Source organism: Macaca fascicularis, chromosome 7 (genome assembly GCF_037993035.2).
Source record: "Macaca fascicularis isolate 582-1 chromosome 7, T2T-MFA8v1.1".
NCBI lineage: Eukaryota > Metazoa > Chordata > Mammalia > Primates > Cercopithecidae > Macaca > Macaca fascicularis.
Genome location: NC_088381.1, coordinates 52,329,689 through 52,348,933, shown reverse-complemented (window position 1 = coordinate 52,348,933; position 19,245 = coordinate 52,329,689).

Below are 19,245 nucleotides of genomic sequence, written 5' to 3'. Positions count from 1 at the left end.
GCGCCTGCCACTTGACCTCGCTGAGCTTCAGTTTCCTTATTTGCAAAAGTGGAATTCTGTCTTCCTCATAGCGGTGGCGGTGTAAACTTGGAAAAGGGTGTTTGCAAATATCTGGCACACAGTAGGTGCCGGCATTCCGCTGTCCAGCACTAGTGTATTAGGGGGCTGGAGAAGGGCTTCTTGATCTGTCCCCTCATTTTGGTGTAGTCAATAAGGGCAATTTCCAGACTCCTGCTAGGGCAGGGCAATTGTCTGAGGAAGCGGCAATCTCCCCATCCCTGGAACGACCAGGAATGAGGGTGCTGGGGGATTTGCAAAGTAGCCTGGGCGAGGCTCCCTCCGTGAGGCAGACCTGCGCGCAGCCTACGAGGCGGGTGGAGGGAAGCACACCCAGCCAGGAATGGTGTGTTGCAAAGAGAGGCTGGAGGGTGGGGAAGGGCTGCTTCTTCCTGGGCCATCTGACTGTGGATGAGAGCCCCTCAGTGCTACTTTATCTGAAAGAATCTGGTCCCACGAAGTTCCTGGGCTGCCTGAGGACTGGGAACAGGTGTGTGCAGTGGGGGAGGGGAGGGCAGGTGGACATGCCAAAGGCCAGAGTCAGTTCAGGAAGCAAAACTATCCCCTCAGATCCCAAAGGTAAGTTCTGCCTGAGTCAGCAGAACAGGCCTGAGGCTGCAGGTTCCAAGAATCACCAAGCAGCTGGAGCAGCTGGAGCTGAGGAGGAGGGCCTGGGGCTGCAGGTAGGAAGAGAAAGAGGAAGAGGAAGTGAGGTCACCTGGGGAGTGGGGGCAGGGGTGGGGGAAGAGTGTCACTTCATGTAGAGCTGGAAGAACCTTAGAAATAGAGTCTGGAACCATATAGGGAGGACACACTCAGAAAGGGTTGGAGGTCACAGGCTATTCCCTGCTCTTGCCCCTTACCAACTCTGCTCAGCCCTCCTCCTCCAGCACCGTGCCCGCGACCCTGTCCCTGCCCTGCTAGTGGGGTGGGAGGAGGGCTGTGTTCTTAGCCCCTGGGGTCTGGGAGTCTCAGGTTGTGTGCTCAGTTGTGCCCAGTGGTCTCTCCAATTTCCCTGAGTTGGAGTGGGACCAACCAGGCCAGGATGAGCAACTGTCTTGAGACACTAGGGGCTAGTTAAGATTTGCAGCACTGCTGAGCCTTGTGTTAATTCAGGGACACCTCACACAGACAGCAGCCCCACTCAACAGTATCTTGTCTGTTCCTTTTCCACATCACTTAAACACCCTGGACTGCCAAAGAAAGGACACAACACTGGGGGGACTTGGGAGCTACTTTGTAACTTTCTGAGCCTCAAATTTCCTCATTGCAAAAAGGGAGCAGAGAGAGACGTGCCTTAGCAACTGTGGTGTGGGCCAACATCAGTGTGGGAAATTGTTTGTAAACTCTAGGAAGCTCATAGAGTGTCCCCAGACTATGAGCTCCTGAAGACTCTGACCTTGCCCTTTTTCCTCTCTATACCAATGGTGGAGTGTGGCACCTACAGAGAATGAAGGCAATCAATATAAGGTAACTGCCTTGGGAGCTCTACATGTTTTTATCAGCACTGTGGTCTTGCAGAGATGTGATATTCTAATGAGAAGGAATAGTGTGAATAAAAGCAGAGAAGGGAACCCTCTGTGCTTATATGGGCTTCCTGGGTGGAGTTAACACAGAAAAAGAAAGTAGTGTAGAAAAGGAGGTTTCTTCTCACCCTACCCCACCCCCATCACCACCAGGTCTGCCCAGGTTCCACATGGGACACACACACTCCTCTTCCACCCCGTCCCAGACACCGGTTACTTCTCCTGGCTCCCTGGGAATGCAAGGTAAAAGGTCAGCTCCTAAGCCTTGGCTCATTATGTTATGGTTATTAATAACAATGGCATTCCCTCTAATGAGGCCACACCTGCTATTTACAAATCACCTTCCTTGGAGGAGCTCCCACACCCCAAAGGAGTGTGACGTGGAGCTGGCAGCTACTCTACAGGCAGAGACACAGAGAAGTGTGGCACCTTTCCCTGAGACACACAGCAATGCCCCCTTCCATCCTTGCAGACCCAGCTATAGACACTGCCTCCTCCAGAGAGGCCCCTCACACTGTTTTTGCTGCCCTGTCTGCCCTCTACTTGCTCATTGCTCCCTCTCCCCTCCCGGAAGAGGAATATCTCAGTGTCAGTGGTTGGGCATGGAGCTCCTGTACCTATCTCTGAGATAATTGATATCTCATTTAATTTTTACAACCATATGAAGCAGGAGTTTGAAAAACAAGCACGCTGAGGTTTGATCTACTGAGCTGTGTGGCTTAGGCAAGCCCCTTAGCTCTCAGCTCGCTCATCTTTGCAGGGACATGACTTGCTACAGGGCTCCAGTGACTTCACAGCTTGATTTGTAGTAAGCTTTCAACCAGTAGTAATGATGCAGGAGAATAGGGTCTGGAGGCAGGGAACCTATGGCCGACTCATGCTGGATATCAGAGACTACTCCCTCTTCAACCCCTCCTTTTACTAGGTGGCAGTTGCTGCATGGTAGTTGCAATCCCGCCTTTTGCTGTATGGCAGTTACTGAGTGGTAGCTGGAAAATGAAAGTACCTCTGATTGGTCCCCTCCCGCAACCCATCAGACTGGTCGTGGGCCTACTCTTCAACCAGTCAGACTGGTTGCGGGTCACTGGGGTGAACCAATGGGAAACCTCTAGAGGGTATACAAACCCTAGAAAATTCTGTAACCAGTGCTCGTGAGCCTCTTGCTGGAGCTTTTGCTGCCTTGCTTGTGCCTTTTGTCCAATTCTTTGTTCGAAATACCAATAACCTGGGCAACTACCCTCAACCAGTAACGGTAGCTCTAGAGAAGGAGGGGGAGGCCACTTGTTCACATAGCTGAGAAATGGAGAGCTAGGATTGTCCCTGAAGGACTGTGTGACTCCAGTGCGTTCTGAGGGAAGCTCAGACACAATTGTTGTTCAAGAACGCGCTGCCACTAAAGCAAGCAGAGCCTGAAGCTGGGCTGTGTCGACGGCCATCAGCATGGACTCAGAGCATCGTAGGGATCTGAGTTGGATAGGACAGGAGGAGGACAGGGCCATGGGGTCCGATTGGGGTGAGGTGAGCCAGTTTCCAAAGGTGTGCTGGGAAACTGGCATCCTTCTGCAGGGGAGGCTGGGGGTGGGGGCAGCCTGCTGCTTTGCCACAATGAGCAGGGAGTGGGAGCCTCTCAAACTCCGAAGGAGCCCCCCAACTACCTCCAGAGAAAATCAGAGTCGCTCAGAGAGGAGGCCCTAAGACTGAGAAGTGGGGCAGGCTTTCACTGGATCCCTCTGGAGGACTGCATCTGCTGGCCTGTTGGCTAGAAAAACAACAACAACAACAACAACAAACCGTGCACAATAATTTAGGGACCCTGGCCAGGTGCAGTGGCTCATGCCTGTAATCCCAGCACTTTGGGAGGCGGAGACAGGCGGATCACGAGGTCAGGAGATCGAGACCATCCTGGCTAACATGGTGAAACCCCGTCTCTACTAAAAAATACAAAAAAACTAGCCGGGCGAGGTGGTGGGAGCCTGTAGTCCCAGCTACTCGGGAGGCTGAGGCGGGAGAATGGCGTAAACCCGGGAGGCGGAGCTTGCAGTGAGCTGAGATCCGGCCACTGCACTCCAGCCTGGGCGACAGAGTGAGACTCCGTCTCAAAAAAAAAAAAATATCCCAGCACTTTGGGAGGCTGAGGCAAACGGATCACTTAAGGTCAGGAGTTGGAGATCAGCCTGGCCAACATGGAGAAACCCCATCTCTACTAAAAATACAAAAATTAACTGGCGCGGTGCACGAGCCTGTAATCCCAGCTACTCAGGAGGCTGAGGCACTTAAACCCGGGAGGCAGAGATTGCAGTGAGCTGAGATCGTGCCTCTGCACTCTAGTCTGGGCAACAGAGTGAGACTGTGTCTCAAAAAAAAAAAAAAAAAAAAAAAGATTTAGGGACTCCTGCAAAGGAGGGGAACACTCTTTAATTAACAGCTATGGTGGGCTGATTTTCCTTCTCTCCTTCCCATCCTTCCTTCTGTCACATATTGAGGATCTCCAGGTTTTATGCTGGCATTGAGGGTACAGCAGTAGATGGGTCCCAGTGCTGTCTCCCAGACTTCAAACAGACTACTGCTCTGCAGTGAGATGGGTGCTTGTGTGGAGGTGGGTCTGCCACAGTGGGAGAGAGGCCTCAGGAACAGAACTGCTGGGCCTTGGACTCGGGGAGGGTGGGACTGTGATGTCCAACTCTGACTGTGCCAAAGCCCAGCCATTGAAGGCTTGGTGCTGGAGGCAGCAGGAAATATTCCCTCCCTACCTCCAGAGAGAGTTTTGTAATGCCTATGTCTAGCCGGTCACTCCTAGCTTGGAGTCTCCTGTGGTTCCTCGGTGCCCTCAGGTTCCAGTTCCCCACTCTGGCTTTGGCATGTCTCCTGATCGTACCGATTGTCTCCCCAACCAGCCAAGGTTCCTTTCAGGTCACACCTCCATGCTTTGGAATATGCTCTCCCTCTGCCTTGGCTGCTTGTCTGGTTTCCTTGCTAATTCCTTTTGGCCTTTCAGACTCAGCTCAGAGGCTGGGCACGGTAGCTCATGCCTGTAATCCTCCCACAGTTTGGAAGGCAGAGGCTGGAGGATCACTTGAGCCCAGGAATTCAAGGCTGGCCTGGGCAACTGAGTGGGACAAATAAAAAAAAAATTATCCAGGCATGGTGGCATGCACCTGTGGTCCCAGCTACTCGGAAGGCTGAGGTGGGAGGATAACTTGAGCCCAAGAGGTTGAGGCTGCACTAAGCTGTGATCAGGCCACTGTACTTCCGACTGGGCAACAAACCAAGAGCCTACACAACCCCCGTCAAAAAAACTCAGCTTGGGACCCCTCCTCCAGGAAGCCTTCCCTGAGCTGCAGGCTGGATTTGGTCATCTCTTCTGAGGTCCCAGAGCAGACCTCCATCTTAGCCTCAGCTCCCTGTGCTGAAATTGCCTGACTATAAGCCTGACTTGCCTCTTATCCTGGGGAGGGACCTCCTCCAGGGTGGAGCCTGGGTCTGCCCTTGGGCTGTGACTCTAGTGCCCACCACAGGACTGAGTCAGGCTGTAGTTATGGAGTGAAGGTTTAGTGGTGAAGGAGGGCTATGCACATCTGAAAGGGAAGAAAGGCAGAAAAACCTACCCAGGCCCAGAAATGAGAGCCTGAAGGAGCCTCTACTGCCCAAAGCTCCCCTAAAGCCCTGGGCTACCCCTGTCAGCCTCTTAGGACCCATGACACCAGCAGCCTGTTTCCAGCCCCTATTTCAACACGGGGCAAATGAGACAGAGAGGGCCAGCTATCTGCCTGGGGTCTCAGGCAGGCAACTCCAGAACCCAAGTCTCCCGAAGGCCTGTCCAGTCCATACACCAGGCCTCCTCTTGGTTCTGCCACTGCCACTTCCTCTCCGTCCCCTCCTCCCCTCTCAGACCTAGGATGGAAAAACACCTGGCCGAGCTCCACCTGCCTGCCTCATGCTGCCTGCAGCCCCCTCCTTGGAGACCGTCAGCCTGGGGTAGGGTTGTGAGGAGAAGTGGGGGGACCCCTGCAAAGAGGGAAGGGACTGATGCATTTCCCTCTGTGCTGCAGGAGCTACTCCCCTACCCACAGCCTGGACTCCTGCCAGCCGCCCTCATCACCTCCTCTCCCCCGCCAGGGCCTCTCCCTGGGGATCCCCTCCCCCGGCCTCGGCGCCCTGGGCAGAGCCATCACAGCTGTTTCCAGAGTGGTGGTTGGAGCCTGGGCCTGGGCACGCCCTACCCACAACCCTGACTCCAGCCCAGTGCCCCCCCTCGCTTTGGTCAAGCCTTGGCCTTCATCGGGAATCACCTTCCCCCAGATCCCCAGTTCAAAGTTTTGGGGGGCTGCCAATCCAGCTCCTCCTTGCCCCACCGTGCCCCCTCCCCCAGTGCTAGGGCACCCTCCCCTCCTACCGTGGGCGGGCCAGGTGGACTATCGTGGAAGCCTTTCTAAGGCTGGCTGGGGCGGCTGGGTCTGGCCAGGTGGTTGGCTGCTGCCCCCTCATTAGCGGCCCGCTGGGGTTTCCGTCACTTAGGGCGGGTTACCAGGCAACCGCGTCCAAGGAGGGCTTGGCTCTGGCTCAGGGCTGGCACAGCGGCACTGCTGCTGAGGCGAGAGGCGAGCAGCCAAGCAGGGTGGGAGACTGGGGTCACGGTCAGGAGGCCTCCTGCTCACCAGAGTAGGGGGGCAATGCTTCAGAAACTCCCTGTTATTATCTCGCCTTAGACTCACAGCCTGGCCCCAGGAAAGGGGGTTTTGGGTCCTCAACACAAACAGTCATACTTAGAGCCCTCAGGTTTCCTGGAGGTTGAAGGGAAGCTGAGTGGGAACAGAGAAGGGCACCCTTCTCCCTTTTGCGTCTGGTGGTGTGGCCCTGTGGCCTTCTTGCCGGCCACCCTGTGTCCTGAGTAGGGGTGGGAGGGGCATAAGGAGTTGGATTTTCCGGTGTGCAGGGCTTAGGCTTTGGATCTAAATCCTGCCCTAAAAAAAAACAAGCAAACAGAAAGAAAACTAAAAATAATAATGACAATAAACAATAGATCCTGCCCTACCTCTCGGGGTTATGCTTTCTTGGACATGTTTTGTTTTTTGTTTTTGTTTTTGTTTTTTGTTTCTTGAGATGGAGTCTGGCTTTATTGCTCAGGCTGGAATGTAATGGTGCGATCTCAGCTCACTGCAACCTCCACTTCCTGGGCTCAAGTGATCCTCCCACCTCAGCCTCCCAAGTAGCTGGAACTACAGGTGTGCATCACCACACCACGCCCACCTAATTTTTCTAATTTTTTTGTAGAGATGGGGTTTTGCCATGTTGACCAGGCTGGTCTCAAATTCCTGGCCTCAAGCAAACCTCCTGACTTGGCCTCCCAAAGTGCTAGGATTACAGGCGTGAGCCACCGTGCCGGCTGTGGACGTGTTTATTGCTTCTGTGAACCTTGATCATCTCCTCTGAAAAATGGGATTCTAACCCCATTTCTTAAGACAGCTTGCAGGGCATGAATGCTCAGTGCAGTGCCTGGCACACACCCCAAGCTTCCCACATTGCAGGGGCAGGATTACAGATGCTGACCACCCACACATGGGCCACCCACCATTGCCAAGCGACCCAGGAATGTGCCATCTTTATGTCCAAAAATAGCTCTGGGTCCTATGCGGTACCTTGTTCCCCTCATCTCTGCTGACTTGTTTTTTTGATTTAACAAACACTCCTAGTCTTTACTATGTACTGGGCACTGTTTAAAATGCTTCACAAATATTAGCTCATTTAATGTATTTCATATATTTAATGGATGAAGTCACTTAGTCCATTTATTTTGTAATCCATTTATTGAATTAAATGAGGTGATGCTGGCCGGGCGCGGTGGCTCAAGCCTGTAATCCCAGCACTTTGGGAGGCCGAGGCGGGCGGATCACAAGGTCAGGAGATCGAGACCACAGTGAAACCCCGTCTCTACTAAAAATACAAAAAATTAGCCGGGCGCGGTGGCGGGCGCCTGTAGTCCCAGCTACTCAGGAGGCTGAGGCAGGAGAATGGCGGGAACCCGGGAGGCGGAGCTTGCAGTGAGCCGAGATCGCGCCACTGCACTCCAGCCTGGGCAACAGCGTGAGACTCCGTCTCAAAAAAAAAAAAAAAAAAAAAAAAAAAATAAATGAGGTGATGCTGAGGTGGATGCAGAGAGCCTTGTGGGAGGGAAGCCCGGCCACATCTCTCTGCTCTGCCAGGGCAGCTTCTGCTGTGCAGCTGGGTTGAACGCCAGTCCTGCCTCCTGCCTCCTGCCTCCTGCCACAAGGCCAGCCTGGGATGGTACAGCCATGGGCAGGTCAGAGTTTCAGGAAGAGCAGTGATGACTAATTAAAACTTCAGCTCAGGGAGGCCCCCTTGGGGCAGGGATTGCCTCAGTCAGCTTCCCTGGGGGAGTCCCCTAATTGGACCCCTGGGCTCTAGGAGTGATGCAAACTCACCAGGCAGATGATGGCAGGCAGGGAGGGAGGGGAAAGCAGGAAGGAAACAGGCTGGCAAAAAAATAACAACAACCCCCTTCCCATTGTGAGAGATGGTGACTTTGGAGTCCCCAGACTGTCACTTAGGAACTGTGTGACTTTGAATCAGTTGCGTGGCCTCTCTGAGCCTCAGTGTCCTCATTGAGAAGTGGGTATAGGAAAACTTCCAGCCCTGTAGGGTTACTATGAGGAGACCTGTGCAGAAAGTACATAGCACCATGCCTGGCTCAGAAATAGGCACTCATACAATTGGAGCAATTGTCACGGTTACTGCCACGGTCCTCTCCTATCCATCACTTCATTTAGTTCTCAGCGCATTCTGGGAGAGAGGTAGACAAGCCTTCAGAGTGGGTAGGGGGTTAGCCTCCCAGCTTTCATAACCTACAGAATGGGTCCTGGGCCACGTGTGGAGTGTGGAGGAGCGGGGGCAGGGGATGCTGCAGAAGGTCAGGCAGAAGGTCACTGCACAGCCTGAGATGCAGATGGACCCGGAGCCTGCCTGTGGAGTGGAGAGGACTTGACTAGGCAGAAAGCAGTCCAGGGGGGCAGAGCTGGAGGCAGCCAGACAAAGGTCTGAAGACCAGAGAAAGTGCAGTGTGCCAGGAGCCCTGGGGAGCCAGTGGGGCTAGAGATGGGTGAGTGACAGCCACATGCTACCCTGCTGAGAGTTGGGGCCTGGCCCAACGTGACCAAAGTCTTCCCTGGGTCCAGGGTGTTAAGAATGACTTGTGCCAGAAGGGTGGGCTGTGAAGAAGGAAGTCTGGGGGAGGGGAGAGGGTGCTAGGCTTTTCCTTTCTGGATGCAGCAAGGTAGACTCCCTAGCTCCCCTACCCTCATTCCAGGGAGCAGACAGTCTCATCTTAAATTTGTGAGTCCTCTAGAGTCATTGGCCCCTTACCAGCTATTCACAGAGGAGCAGGAGCAGGCCAAAGTCCAAAAGAGCCAGGTGTGGGGTGAGCCCCAGAACCCTCCAAGGTGACCTGGCTCAGTGGTGTCACTGTGTTATCACAGGCCATCTCCAAGACCACCCGGTGCCATGTCTGCTGGCTGCAGCAGGCCTGGAATCCTCAGGACAGGCCGTGGGCCTCCCTCTGGCTCGGGTCACTCACCAGAGCAGAACATTCTGCCCCCGAGTTCTTGATGAACCCCTCCCAGCAAGCAGTGGCTTCAGAACACCGATCTTTTCCCAGAGAGAAACCCAGGGCCAGGAGAGATATGGAGGAGACCAGAACGCATTTCAAAGAGCTGATCATTGCTAATAAATCAATAACTCCTGAACAAACACAGCCCACCCTGCACCAGCTCTGGGCTCCCTCATCCTCCCTCCAGACCCTATTCCGCAGCCCCCTCTGCTCCAGCAGTCCCCACCTCCTGTCAACCAGGCCATCTGTAGCTCAGGCTCCAATTAGTTCAGTAATTAGCACCTTATCGGGCCGGTCTGCCTGTGAAGAGCTCCCCTGGGGAGGGTTTCAGGAGGTCTCCATGACCTCAAGGCCCAGAGCTGGAGCAAGTCCAGGCTGGCAAGGCCTCAGGTGGCCTGTCTGCACCCCAGCATAGGGCAGGGGAACCAAAGAATCCCCCAGGGAATTGGGTAAGGAGCAGGGAGAAGAGGGTCCCCACCCAGGACAAGGCTTCTCCGGCAGTCCCGGGGCCCCCGTGTCAGCTCCACACACACCTTCCTCAGCCATCTTTGCCTAGTTGGTACGCCCTGGCCGGCTGGGGAAGCCAGGAGGATGCCCAAATCCAGTTGAGGTTAGGTCAGTAACGGAAAGTCCCCGTGGGTGGCTTTGGCACAGCCAGGGATTTAGAAAGCTCGGCTTATCCCTTCAGGCCTCCATCCGGGGCCTCCTGGCTCTCTCCGGCATCCCCCGCAATGACCCCTCAGTCCCTGGCATCCATCTTTCACCTGACAGTCCCTCAGCTCTTGAAGACAGTAGAATGCCCCCCAACCCAGCCCATGGTAGGCTGCAAGTGGCTGGATTATGGGCTCTGGCTGGAGAGGCTGCCAGAGCTGAGAGCAGTGGGTAGGGGACAGCCTGTTTGGTGGGGTCAGAGAGAGCCTCCTGCCAAGAAAGGAAAGGAGAGGTGAGGTGCTGGCAGGGGACGTATGGGCACCGTGTCACAGTGGAGTGGCTCTGGGGTAAGGGGAGGTTGAGGCTTCCTCTTGCTGAGCTCAGATTCCCCATCTTTAACATTGGAACAAGAATGGTCACAGCCCCCAGCTTCCGGAGATGATGGCAAGAGGTGGGTGGTGTGGTGAGCAACAGAGCAACTGGTGGGAAGCCGGCAACGGTGGCACAGGGCAGAAGGTGAGCTTGGGCTTGGTGGAGGGAACATAGGTCGGGCCCAGGGAACCAGTGTGAACAGCACAGGTGAGAGGTGCAGGTGACCCAGACAGGCCGGAAGTCAGCCTTGACCACAGCCCCCAGACTGAAAGGCATCTTGGGGCTGACCCTGAGCCAAGGCCAGTCATGAGATTAGAACCCCAGTGGCAGGAGCCAGGCAAATGCCCTGCAGCTGGGGAGGAGGCTTGGCTGGAGCAGCGCTTGACCCCAGCATGGGTCTCTAACTCCTTCCAGAAAAGTCTCACTGCTGGGAAACCACGGCGTCACTTTCCTGGTGCTGACAACCTCTGTTAGTGTCTCCTTGCTTGGATTAGTATTGCCTTCTTAGGGATACTCTGGTGACAGAATCAGCACCAGCCACCTAATCCAGGCCCAGATCCCAACTTGCCACTCTTGGCTGTGGGACTTGGAGCAAGCTTCTTAACCTTTCTGAGCTCCAGGGTCTTTGACTATGGGATGATGAATTGTGTCCCCAAGTTTGTGGTGGGGTCAGGTGCCCAGTGTTCTAATGCCACTGGATCAGGCCCAGCAGGCAGTAAGCCTCAACCCGTGTTCCTCCTTCCTCAGGCCAATTCCTAAGAAGCAGGCAGGACTCTGAGAAGATGTGGTGCCAAGACCAGCTCAGTCGTGGAGACCCTAACCCAGCAGCGCTAGAGGAATTAAAGACTCACACACAGAAATATAGAGTGCAGAGTGGGAAATCAGGGTACTCACAGCCTTCAGAGCTGAGAGCCACAAACAGAAATTTACCCACATATTTATTGACAGCAAGCCAGTGATAAGCATTGTTTCTCTAGATTATAGATTTACTAAAACAAAGGGATGGGCCGAAACAAAGGGATGGGCTCTGGCTAGTTATCTGCAGCAGGAACATGTCCTTAAGGCACAGATTGCTCATCCTATTGTTTGTGGTTCAGGAATGCCTTAAGCGGTTTTCTGCTCTGGGTGGGGCAGGTATTCCTTGCCCTCATTCCAGTAAACCAATAACCTTCAGCATGGGCATTATGGCCATCACGAGTATCTCAGTGCTGCAGAGATTTTTTGTTTATGGCCAGTTTTGGGGCCTGTTTATGGCCAGATTTGGGGGCCTATTCCCAACAATGTGGGGCTGAAGTCTGCTTTCCCTTCTCTGGGAAGAAGTTCTGTGAAGTCCAGAAAGCCAAAACCACCTCCTCAGTCTGCCATTTTTCCAAAGGCTTCTGAAGGAACTGGATCATCTGTTTGGGGCTTCTAAAAGTTATTAGGGGCCAGGTGCAGTGGCTCACAACTGTAATCCTAGCACTTTGGGAGAACGAAGCTGGAGGACTGCTGAAGCCCAGGAGTTTGAGACCAGCCTGGGTAACATAGTGAGACCTTGTCTCTACCAAAAGGAAGGAAGGAAGGAAGGAAGGAAGGAAGGAAGGAAGGAAGGAAGGAAGGAAGGAAGGAAGGAAGGAAGGAAGGAAGGAGGGAGGGAGGGAGGGAGGGAGGGAGGGAGGGAGGGAGGGAGGGAGGGAGGGAAGGGAGGGAGGGAGGGAGGGAGGGAGGGAGGGAGGGAGAGGGAGGGAGGGGAAAGGAAAGGAAGAAAGAAAAAGACACACAGAAAGGAAGGAAGGAAGGAAGAGAGAAAGAAAAAGGAAGGAAGGAAGGAGGGAGGGAGGGAGGGAGGGAAAGAAAGAAGGAAGGAAGGAAGGAAGGAAGGAAGGAAGGAAGGAAGGAAGGAAGGAAGGAAAGAAAAGAAAGAAAAGAAAGAAAGAAAGAAAGAGAAAGAGAAGCCAGGAGTGGTGATGCACACCTGTAGTTCCAGCTACTCAGGAGGCTGAGGTGGGAGGACTACTTCAGCCCAGCCCAGGAGGTCAGGGTTTCAGTGAGCTGTGATTGCGCCACTGCACCCCAGCCTGGGAGACAGAGCAAGATCCTGTCTCAAAAACAAAAACAAAGCAAAACAAACAAAACAACAAGAATGAAAATAACAGTTACTAGGCTCTGAGGAAGATTGCCTTTGGAGACTGAGTCACAGAGCTTGACCTCTTAATTACTGACCTTTTATTATAAATTAATTTCCTTCCTTGTTCCTGGCTTAGACCAGATGTCCCTGAGATAGAAGACCCCTTGACTGAGATGAAAGACCCCTTGACTATTATATCCTTAATGTGGAATATCAAATATACTTTTCCCAAAAAAGAAACACTGCCTATAAGCAATCAATTGCTGTAACTATGTGTGAAAAATGATGTAATCCTGTTTACATCCTTGCCTATATAAATGACCCTCAAATCTCTTCACTTCAGAGCACTTGGACCCCATTTTTTTGGAGCCTATGCCCTCGTCAAACTTTGCACTCCAATAAACTCAGTATTTAATCATGTTGCCTGAATCTCATCATTCAGGTTGACAGGCTCAATGCAGAGGGGCCGGGGGATAGACAGTCATTCCAGTAAAACCCTCTGCTTTCAAGCCTGCCACCCCTATCCCCAGCTGTGCCCAGCCCAGACTAGCCCAGCTTCATCCCAATCCCAGCCCATTCTAATCCCAGCTCCCAGGCCCAGTTCTGTCCCCATTCCTAACCTAATTCTGGGGCAGTAGCCAGAGAACACAACAGGACACTCCTAATGGGGACAAAAGTCCTGGAAAGGGGTTGTTCAATTTTTTTTTTTTTTTGAGAGAGAGTCTCACTTTGTCTCCCAGATTGGAGTACAGTGGTGAGATCTCGGCTCACTGCAACCTCCGTCTCCCAGGTTCAAGATATTCTCCTGTCTCAGCCTCCCAAGTAGCTGTGACTACAGGCGCCCACCACCATGCCCAGCCAATTTTTTTTTGTATTTTTAGTAGAGACAGGGTTTCACCATATTGGTCAGGCTGGCCTCGAACTCCTGATCTCAGGTGATCCACCTGCCTTGGCCTCCCAAAATACTGGGATTACAGGCGTGAGCCACTGTGTCCAGCCGGGGTTGTTCAGTTAAAAGGAAGGGACACAGAAACCTCCACAGCTCCCCATCTCTAACAGGCCATCGGAGGGGCACCTGCGGCCCCTGCACAGTCCTCCTTGCCCATGATGTTTCTCCTGAGCGGAACCCTCCAGAGGCCCACAGGGCCTTCCTGTGACCCACACCCCCAGTGCTGCACGCTGACATCTGACTGCAGCCAGGGGGAGGGCAGGAGTGGCAGTCTAGCCCCGCCTGGTACCATGGTCCCTGTTTGTTTCCAGAAGGTGCAGCACGCAACTCCTGAAGGCAAGAGGCCCGCGAAGGCATTCAGGGCAACTTGAGAGGCTGGTCCCACTGCTTGGCCAGGCTGTGGGGCTGAGGGCAGCGGTAGGGAATGCTGACGAACCCAAGAAGTAGATCTGGGTTCAGACAAGAAAGGCCTGCTCAGGCTCCCTGGGGCCCAGCCAACCGGAACCACATCTGCACTCATGAACGGCCTCTTTATTTCTCAGCCAGGGCCTACCCAAGGCTGAGCCACCTCTCATCCACTCCTGCAAGCCCTCTGGCCCCCAGTGCACCAATGGATTTGAGGGGCTCCATGACTGGCTGGCCCTGTGCTGCAGGTTCAGTGGTATAGAGTGCTATCCCAGCCCCCAGAGCTGTGGCTGGGAGCCAGTCCCTGGGGAGCCAGGACTCTGTCACTATGACCTGATGTGATTCTACCAGGGAGCTGGGCTTCCCACCCCATGACAAGTTGATGCAGGCCTCACAGAACAGAAGAGGGGCCCTCCCTGTACTTGTGAATGTGCTCCTGAGGCTGGAAGGGTGAGGTGGAGTAGAAGGCATGGGACCCTCACTCTGTGCTGAAGGGGCTGGGAGCTGAGATTGGTGCCCTGTCTTCCTGGGTTCAAATCCTGCTTCTGCTACTTCTTAGCTGTGCTGCCTTAGGCAAGTCACTTCATCTCTCTGGGGCTCAGTTTACACAGATATAAAAAATGAGGGCGGGCGCGGTGGCTCACGCCTGTAATCCTAGCACTTTGGGAGGCCGAGGCGGGCAGATCATGAGGTCAGGAGATCAGGACCATCCTGGCTAACACAGTGAAAACCCATCTCTACTAAAAATACAAAAAATTAGCCGGGTGTGGTGGCTGTAGTTCCAGCTATTCAGGAGGCTGAGGCAGGAGAATGGCGTGAACCCGGGAGGCAGAGCTTGCAGAGAGCCTAGATTGCACCACTGCGCTCCAGCCTGGGTGACAGAGCGAGACTCCGTCTCAAAAAAAAAAAAAAGAGGATAAGGCCAGGCAAGGTAGCTTTCGCCTGTAATCCCAGCACTTTGGGAGGCCGAGGTGGGAGGATTGCTTGAGCCCAGGAGTTCAAGGACAGCCTAGGCAACATAGCAAGACCCCATCTCCCCCTGGCAAAAAATTGATAATAATAATAATAATTAGCTGGGTATGGTAGTGGCATGTGCCTGTGGTCCCAGCTCAGGAGACTGAGATGGGAGGATCATTGAGCCCAGGAAGTCAAGGCTGCAGTGAGCCATGATCACACCACTGTACACCAGCTAGAGCAACAGAGTAAGATCCTGTCTCAAAAAAAAAAAAAAAAAATGAGGATGGCCAGGCGTGGTGGCTCACATCTGTAATCCCAGCACTTTGGGAGGCCAAGGTGAGTGGATTACCTGAGGTAGGAGTTCAAGACCAGCTTGGCCAACATGGCGAGTGCCCATCTCTACTAAACATACAAAAATTAGCCGGGCATGGTGGCGCACACCTGTAGTCCCAGCTACTCTGGAGGCTAAGGCAGGAGAATCACTTGAAGCCAGGAGGTAGAGTTGCAATGAGCTGAGATTATGCCACTGCACTCCAGCCTGGGTAACACAGGGAGACTCTGTCTCAAAAAAAAAAAAGCGGGGGGGGGCCCTTTCCTGTTAGGGGAGAGCTGTGCGAGGTGAAGGTCTTGGACGCTGTTTCTTGTTTTCATCATACAGACAAAACAGCCCTGCTGCAAAGATGGTCAACGTACCTAAAACCCGAAGCGCCTTCTGTAAAAAGTGTGGTAAGCATCAGCCTCACAAAGTGACACAGTATAGGAAGGGCAAGACCACAAAGAAGATTGTGCTAAGGCTAGAATGTGTTGAGCCTACCTGCAGATCCAAGAGGACGCTGGCCATTAAGAGATGCAAGCATTTTGAACTGGAAGGAGATAAGAGAAAGGGCCAAGTGATCCAGTTCTAAACTTTGGGAAATTTTTCTTTTAATTTGAAGAGAAAATGTTGAAGCCATAGAAAAATTACCTGTAGGAAAATAAATACAGTGATATTCTTTTAAAAAAAAAATGAGGATAACCATTAACCACATCATGGGATAATCAGGCAGATCAACTGACTGTGAATATGAAGAACCTAGTGCAGAATGGGCACAGCAATGCCCAGTGCTTCTAGAGAAAGTAAGCCTAAGGGGTGGGGAAGGATCCCAGCTGGGCCGTGCAGCCTGGAGTACACATGTGTGTTGGGGACTATCTGGCCTGGAATAACCAAGAGAGCCCCCCAGAGTATATAGGCCTGCCTGGGGCATTCACTGTCCCTCCCAGCCACCCCAAGCCTGAAGGCTTCACCCCTCCTACCCCTCCCCGTTGCCTTTCCAACCCTCCTACCCACCCCCAATGCCTGTGGACAAGTCTAGGGCTGTTGGCCGGGATCCCAATGCCATGCCCCAAATGGAGACTTCCTGGCCCGGCAGGACTCACAGGAACTTAGAGGACCAAGGAGAAAAAACTGTTGCACTCATGCACACGTGCACATGTGAGCACATGCGTGCACACACACAGAGGGACACAGAACCAGCCAGGCACACACATGCAACCATGGCCGACAACCAACCTTCCTTCCTTCCCTCCCTCCCTCCCTCCCCACTTCCCTCCTTCCCTTCCTCTCTCCCTCCCCTTTCCTTCCTTTCTTCCTTCCCTCCCCTTCCCCTCCCTCCCTGCCCCCCCTTCCTTCCTTCCTTCCCTCCTTCCTCCTCCCTTTCTCCATCTCCCCCTCAGTCCCTCCTCCTACTTCCTTCCCCACCTTCTCTTCTACCCCTTCCCCTATCCCCACTCCCTTCCCTCAGACCACTCTGCCTGGCTTACTATGCCAGAGTGTGCATAACCTCTGTGGTACCCACAGGATACCTAGAAATGCCCCCAGCCTCTCCTTCTGGGTCCAGAATAAGCAGATGCCTTGGGGGTAGTATTGGGGTGGGGGTATTCAATCATCCCTGCTCCCCTCATAGCCTCCAGTCCTGTTCCTGGCACCCACTGCTTTGGGGTTTCTATTTATACCCAGTTCTTTCACCAGACTAGCAAAGGCAAGTTTGCATCTTGGTTGCACCCCAGCCTAACTCTGTGACCTCAGGCAAGTCATTGGACATGGCTGGCCCCAGTTTTCTCACCTCTAAAATGGGGCTGTCATGCCTTTTTTTTTTTTTCTATAGAAACAGGGTCTCATTCTGTCACCCATGTTGGAGTGTGGTGGTGCCATCATGGCTTACTGCAGCCTTGAACTCCTGGGCTCAAGTGATCCTCCCGCTTCAGCCTCTCAAGTAGCTGAAACTATAGGCATGTGCCACCACACCTGGCTAATTTTTAAAATTTTTTTTGTAGAGACAAGGTCTCGCTCTGTTGCCCAGGCTGATTCTGAACTCCTAGTGTCATGCCTTTCTTACTGGGTGTGGAGGGAAGATCTTGAATGAAACGCAACTAGCACAGTGCTTGTCTGCTTACTCGCTCTCAACCTCCAAGGACAGAGCTGACCTTCCTCTCTGGGGACAAGTGCCCCTGGACAGCCCCTAGGGGTGGCTGAATGCACAGATTGCTCAGCTAGTTCCCCTCCCTCCTCTTTAGCGCAGAAAAGGAGGTATTGGATCGGCCACCCCCACTCAAATTAGTTTCATCACTTACTGCCTGAGACCTCCCCTGCAGAGTGATCCCTGTTGGGCACCCACCTCCCTCCCACTACATCTATCCTCTACCTGCCCAACTCCTGCATCTGCAAGGCCTGGAGGGTCTCTTGCTCCCTGCCCCCGTTTTCCCATCTTTCTCCTGTACCCCACCTGCCTTCTCTTTCACAATCCCCTCGCCTGCCAGGATGTGGCTTCCATGTGGGCCTGTGGTCCACAAGCCTACCCAGTTCCCTTCATCCCCTCTTCTGCTTTCAGGTCCCCAGCCCAGGCTGCCTCCATCCCACCCCCACCAAGCTGGAAGACCAGCACAATTCAGACAGGACTTGTGTCCCAGCTGCCCTGGGCCCCTCAGTTTCCTCATCTGTTATTTAAGAATAAAAATACTGTGAGCAGTGGCTCACGCCTGTAATCCCAGCACTTTGGGAGGCCAAGGTGGGAGGATCACGAGGTCAGGAGATCGAGACCATCCTGGCTAACACGTTGAAACCCCGTCTTTAGCCGGACGTGATGGCGGGTGCCTGTTGTCCCAGCTACTCAGGAGGCTGAGGCAGGAGAATGGCGTGAACCCAGGAGGCAGAGGTTGCAGTGAGCTGAGATCGCGCCACTGTACTCCAGCCTGGGTGACAGACTGAGATTCCGTCTCAAAATAAATAAATAAATAAATAAATAAATAAATAAATAAATAAGAATAAAAATAGCATTCGGGTGTGGTGGTTCATGCCTATAATTCCAGCACTTTGGGAGGCAGGAGGACTCCTTGAACCCAGGCGTTCAAGACCAGCCCGGGCAATATAGTGAGGCCCTATCTGTACAAAAATTTTAAAAATTACCTAGTGTGGTGGCACACACCTGTGGTCCCAGCTGTTCAGGAGGCTGAGGTGGGAGGATCACTTGAGCCTGGGAGGTCAAGGCTACAGAGAGCTGTGATCATGCCACTACACTCCAGTCTGGGCGACAGGGCAAGACCCTGTCTCAAAAAAACAAAAACAAAACCTATGTTTTGGTATATTGTAAGACTAAATTAGAAAACCTATGTATCAGCCAGGTGCAGTGGTTCATACCTATAATCTCAGCACTTTGGGAGGCCAAGGTGGGTGGATCACCTGAGGTCAGGAGATCAAGACCAGCCTGACTAACATGGTGAAACCCTCTCTCTACTAAAAATACAAAAATTAGCTGGGCGTGGTAGCGGGCACCTGTAATCCCAGCTACTTGGGAGGCTGAAGCAGGGGAATCTCTTGAACCCAGGAGGCAGAGGTTGCAGTGAGCCGAGATCATGCTGTTGCACTCCAGCCTGAGTGCAATGAAAAAAAAAAAAAAAAGAAAAAGAAAACCTATGTATCTGGCATACAGGTCAATATAAACAACAGGAAAGGATGGATAAATAAATGAACTACACCTGGAGTCTGCTCCCCCATTACAATGTCCCTATGAGGCCCCACTTGCAGAGGCAGGCTGGCCGGGGGAGGTCAGATGAGGGTGGCTCAGAAAGAGGAAGGAGGCTGACTCAGGTGTCAGGATGAGGCCTTGGGAGGCCCAGCAGGGCTTTCTCTGACTCAGGAAGTCTAGAGCAGTAGCCCAGGGCCTGCCCTGTGCCTGGGACCCAAGGTCCTTAGCTTTCAGCAGAGGATCCACGCAGGGCCATTGCCAACCCAAAGGCACCACTCTGCAGACAGAGCCCTGGGCCAGGACACCTGACTTGGGAGGAGAGCATGTACTGGATTTCAGGAGCTAGATGCTACTCTGGCTGGACATCCTGTGACTGGCAGGAACCCGGCACCCCTAGTGACTCTGAGGATGGCAAAGGGGCCTTTGTTTCTCCAGGTCAACTCCCCACTCAGCAACTTGCCCAGTGCCCATGGCCTCCAGGCCCACTCCTCTCCAGGCTTCATGCCCCCTCACCCCTTAGCACTGACTGGCTCAGCACTGACGGTCATAAAGCAGGGTTGATGTTAGGCTTTGACCAAAGGTCAGGAGATTGAGAAGAA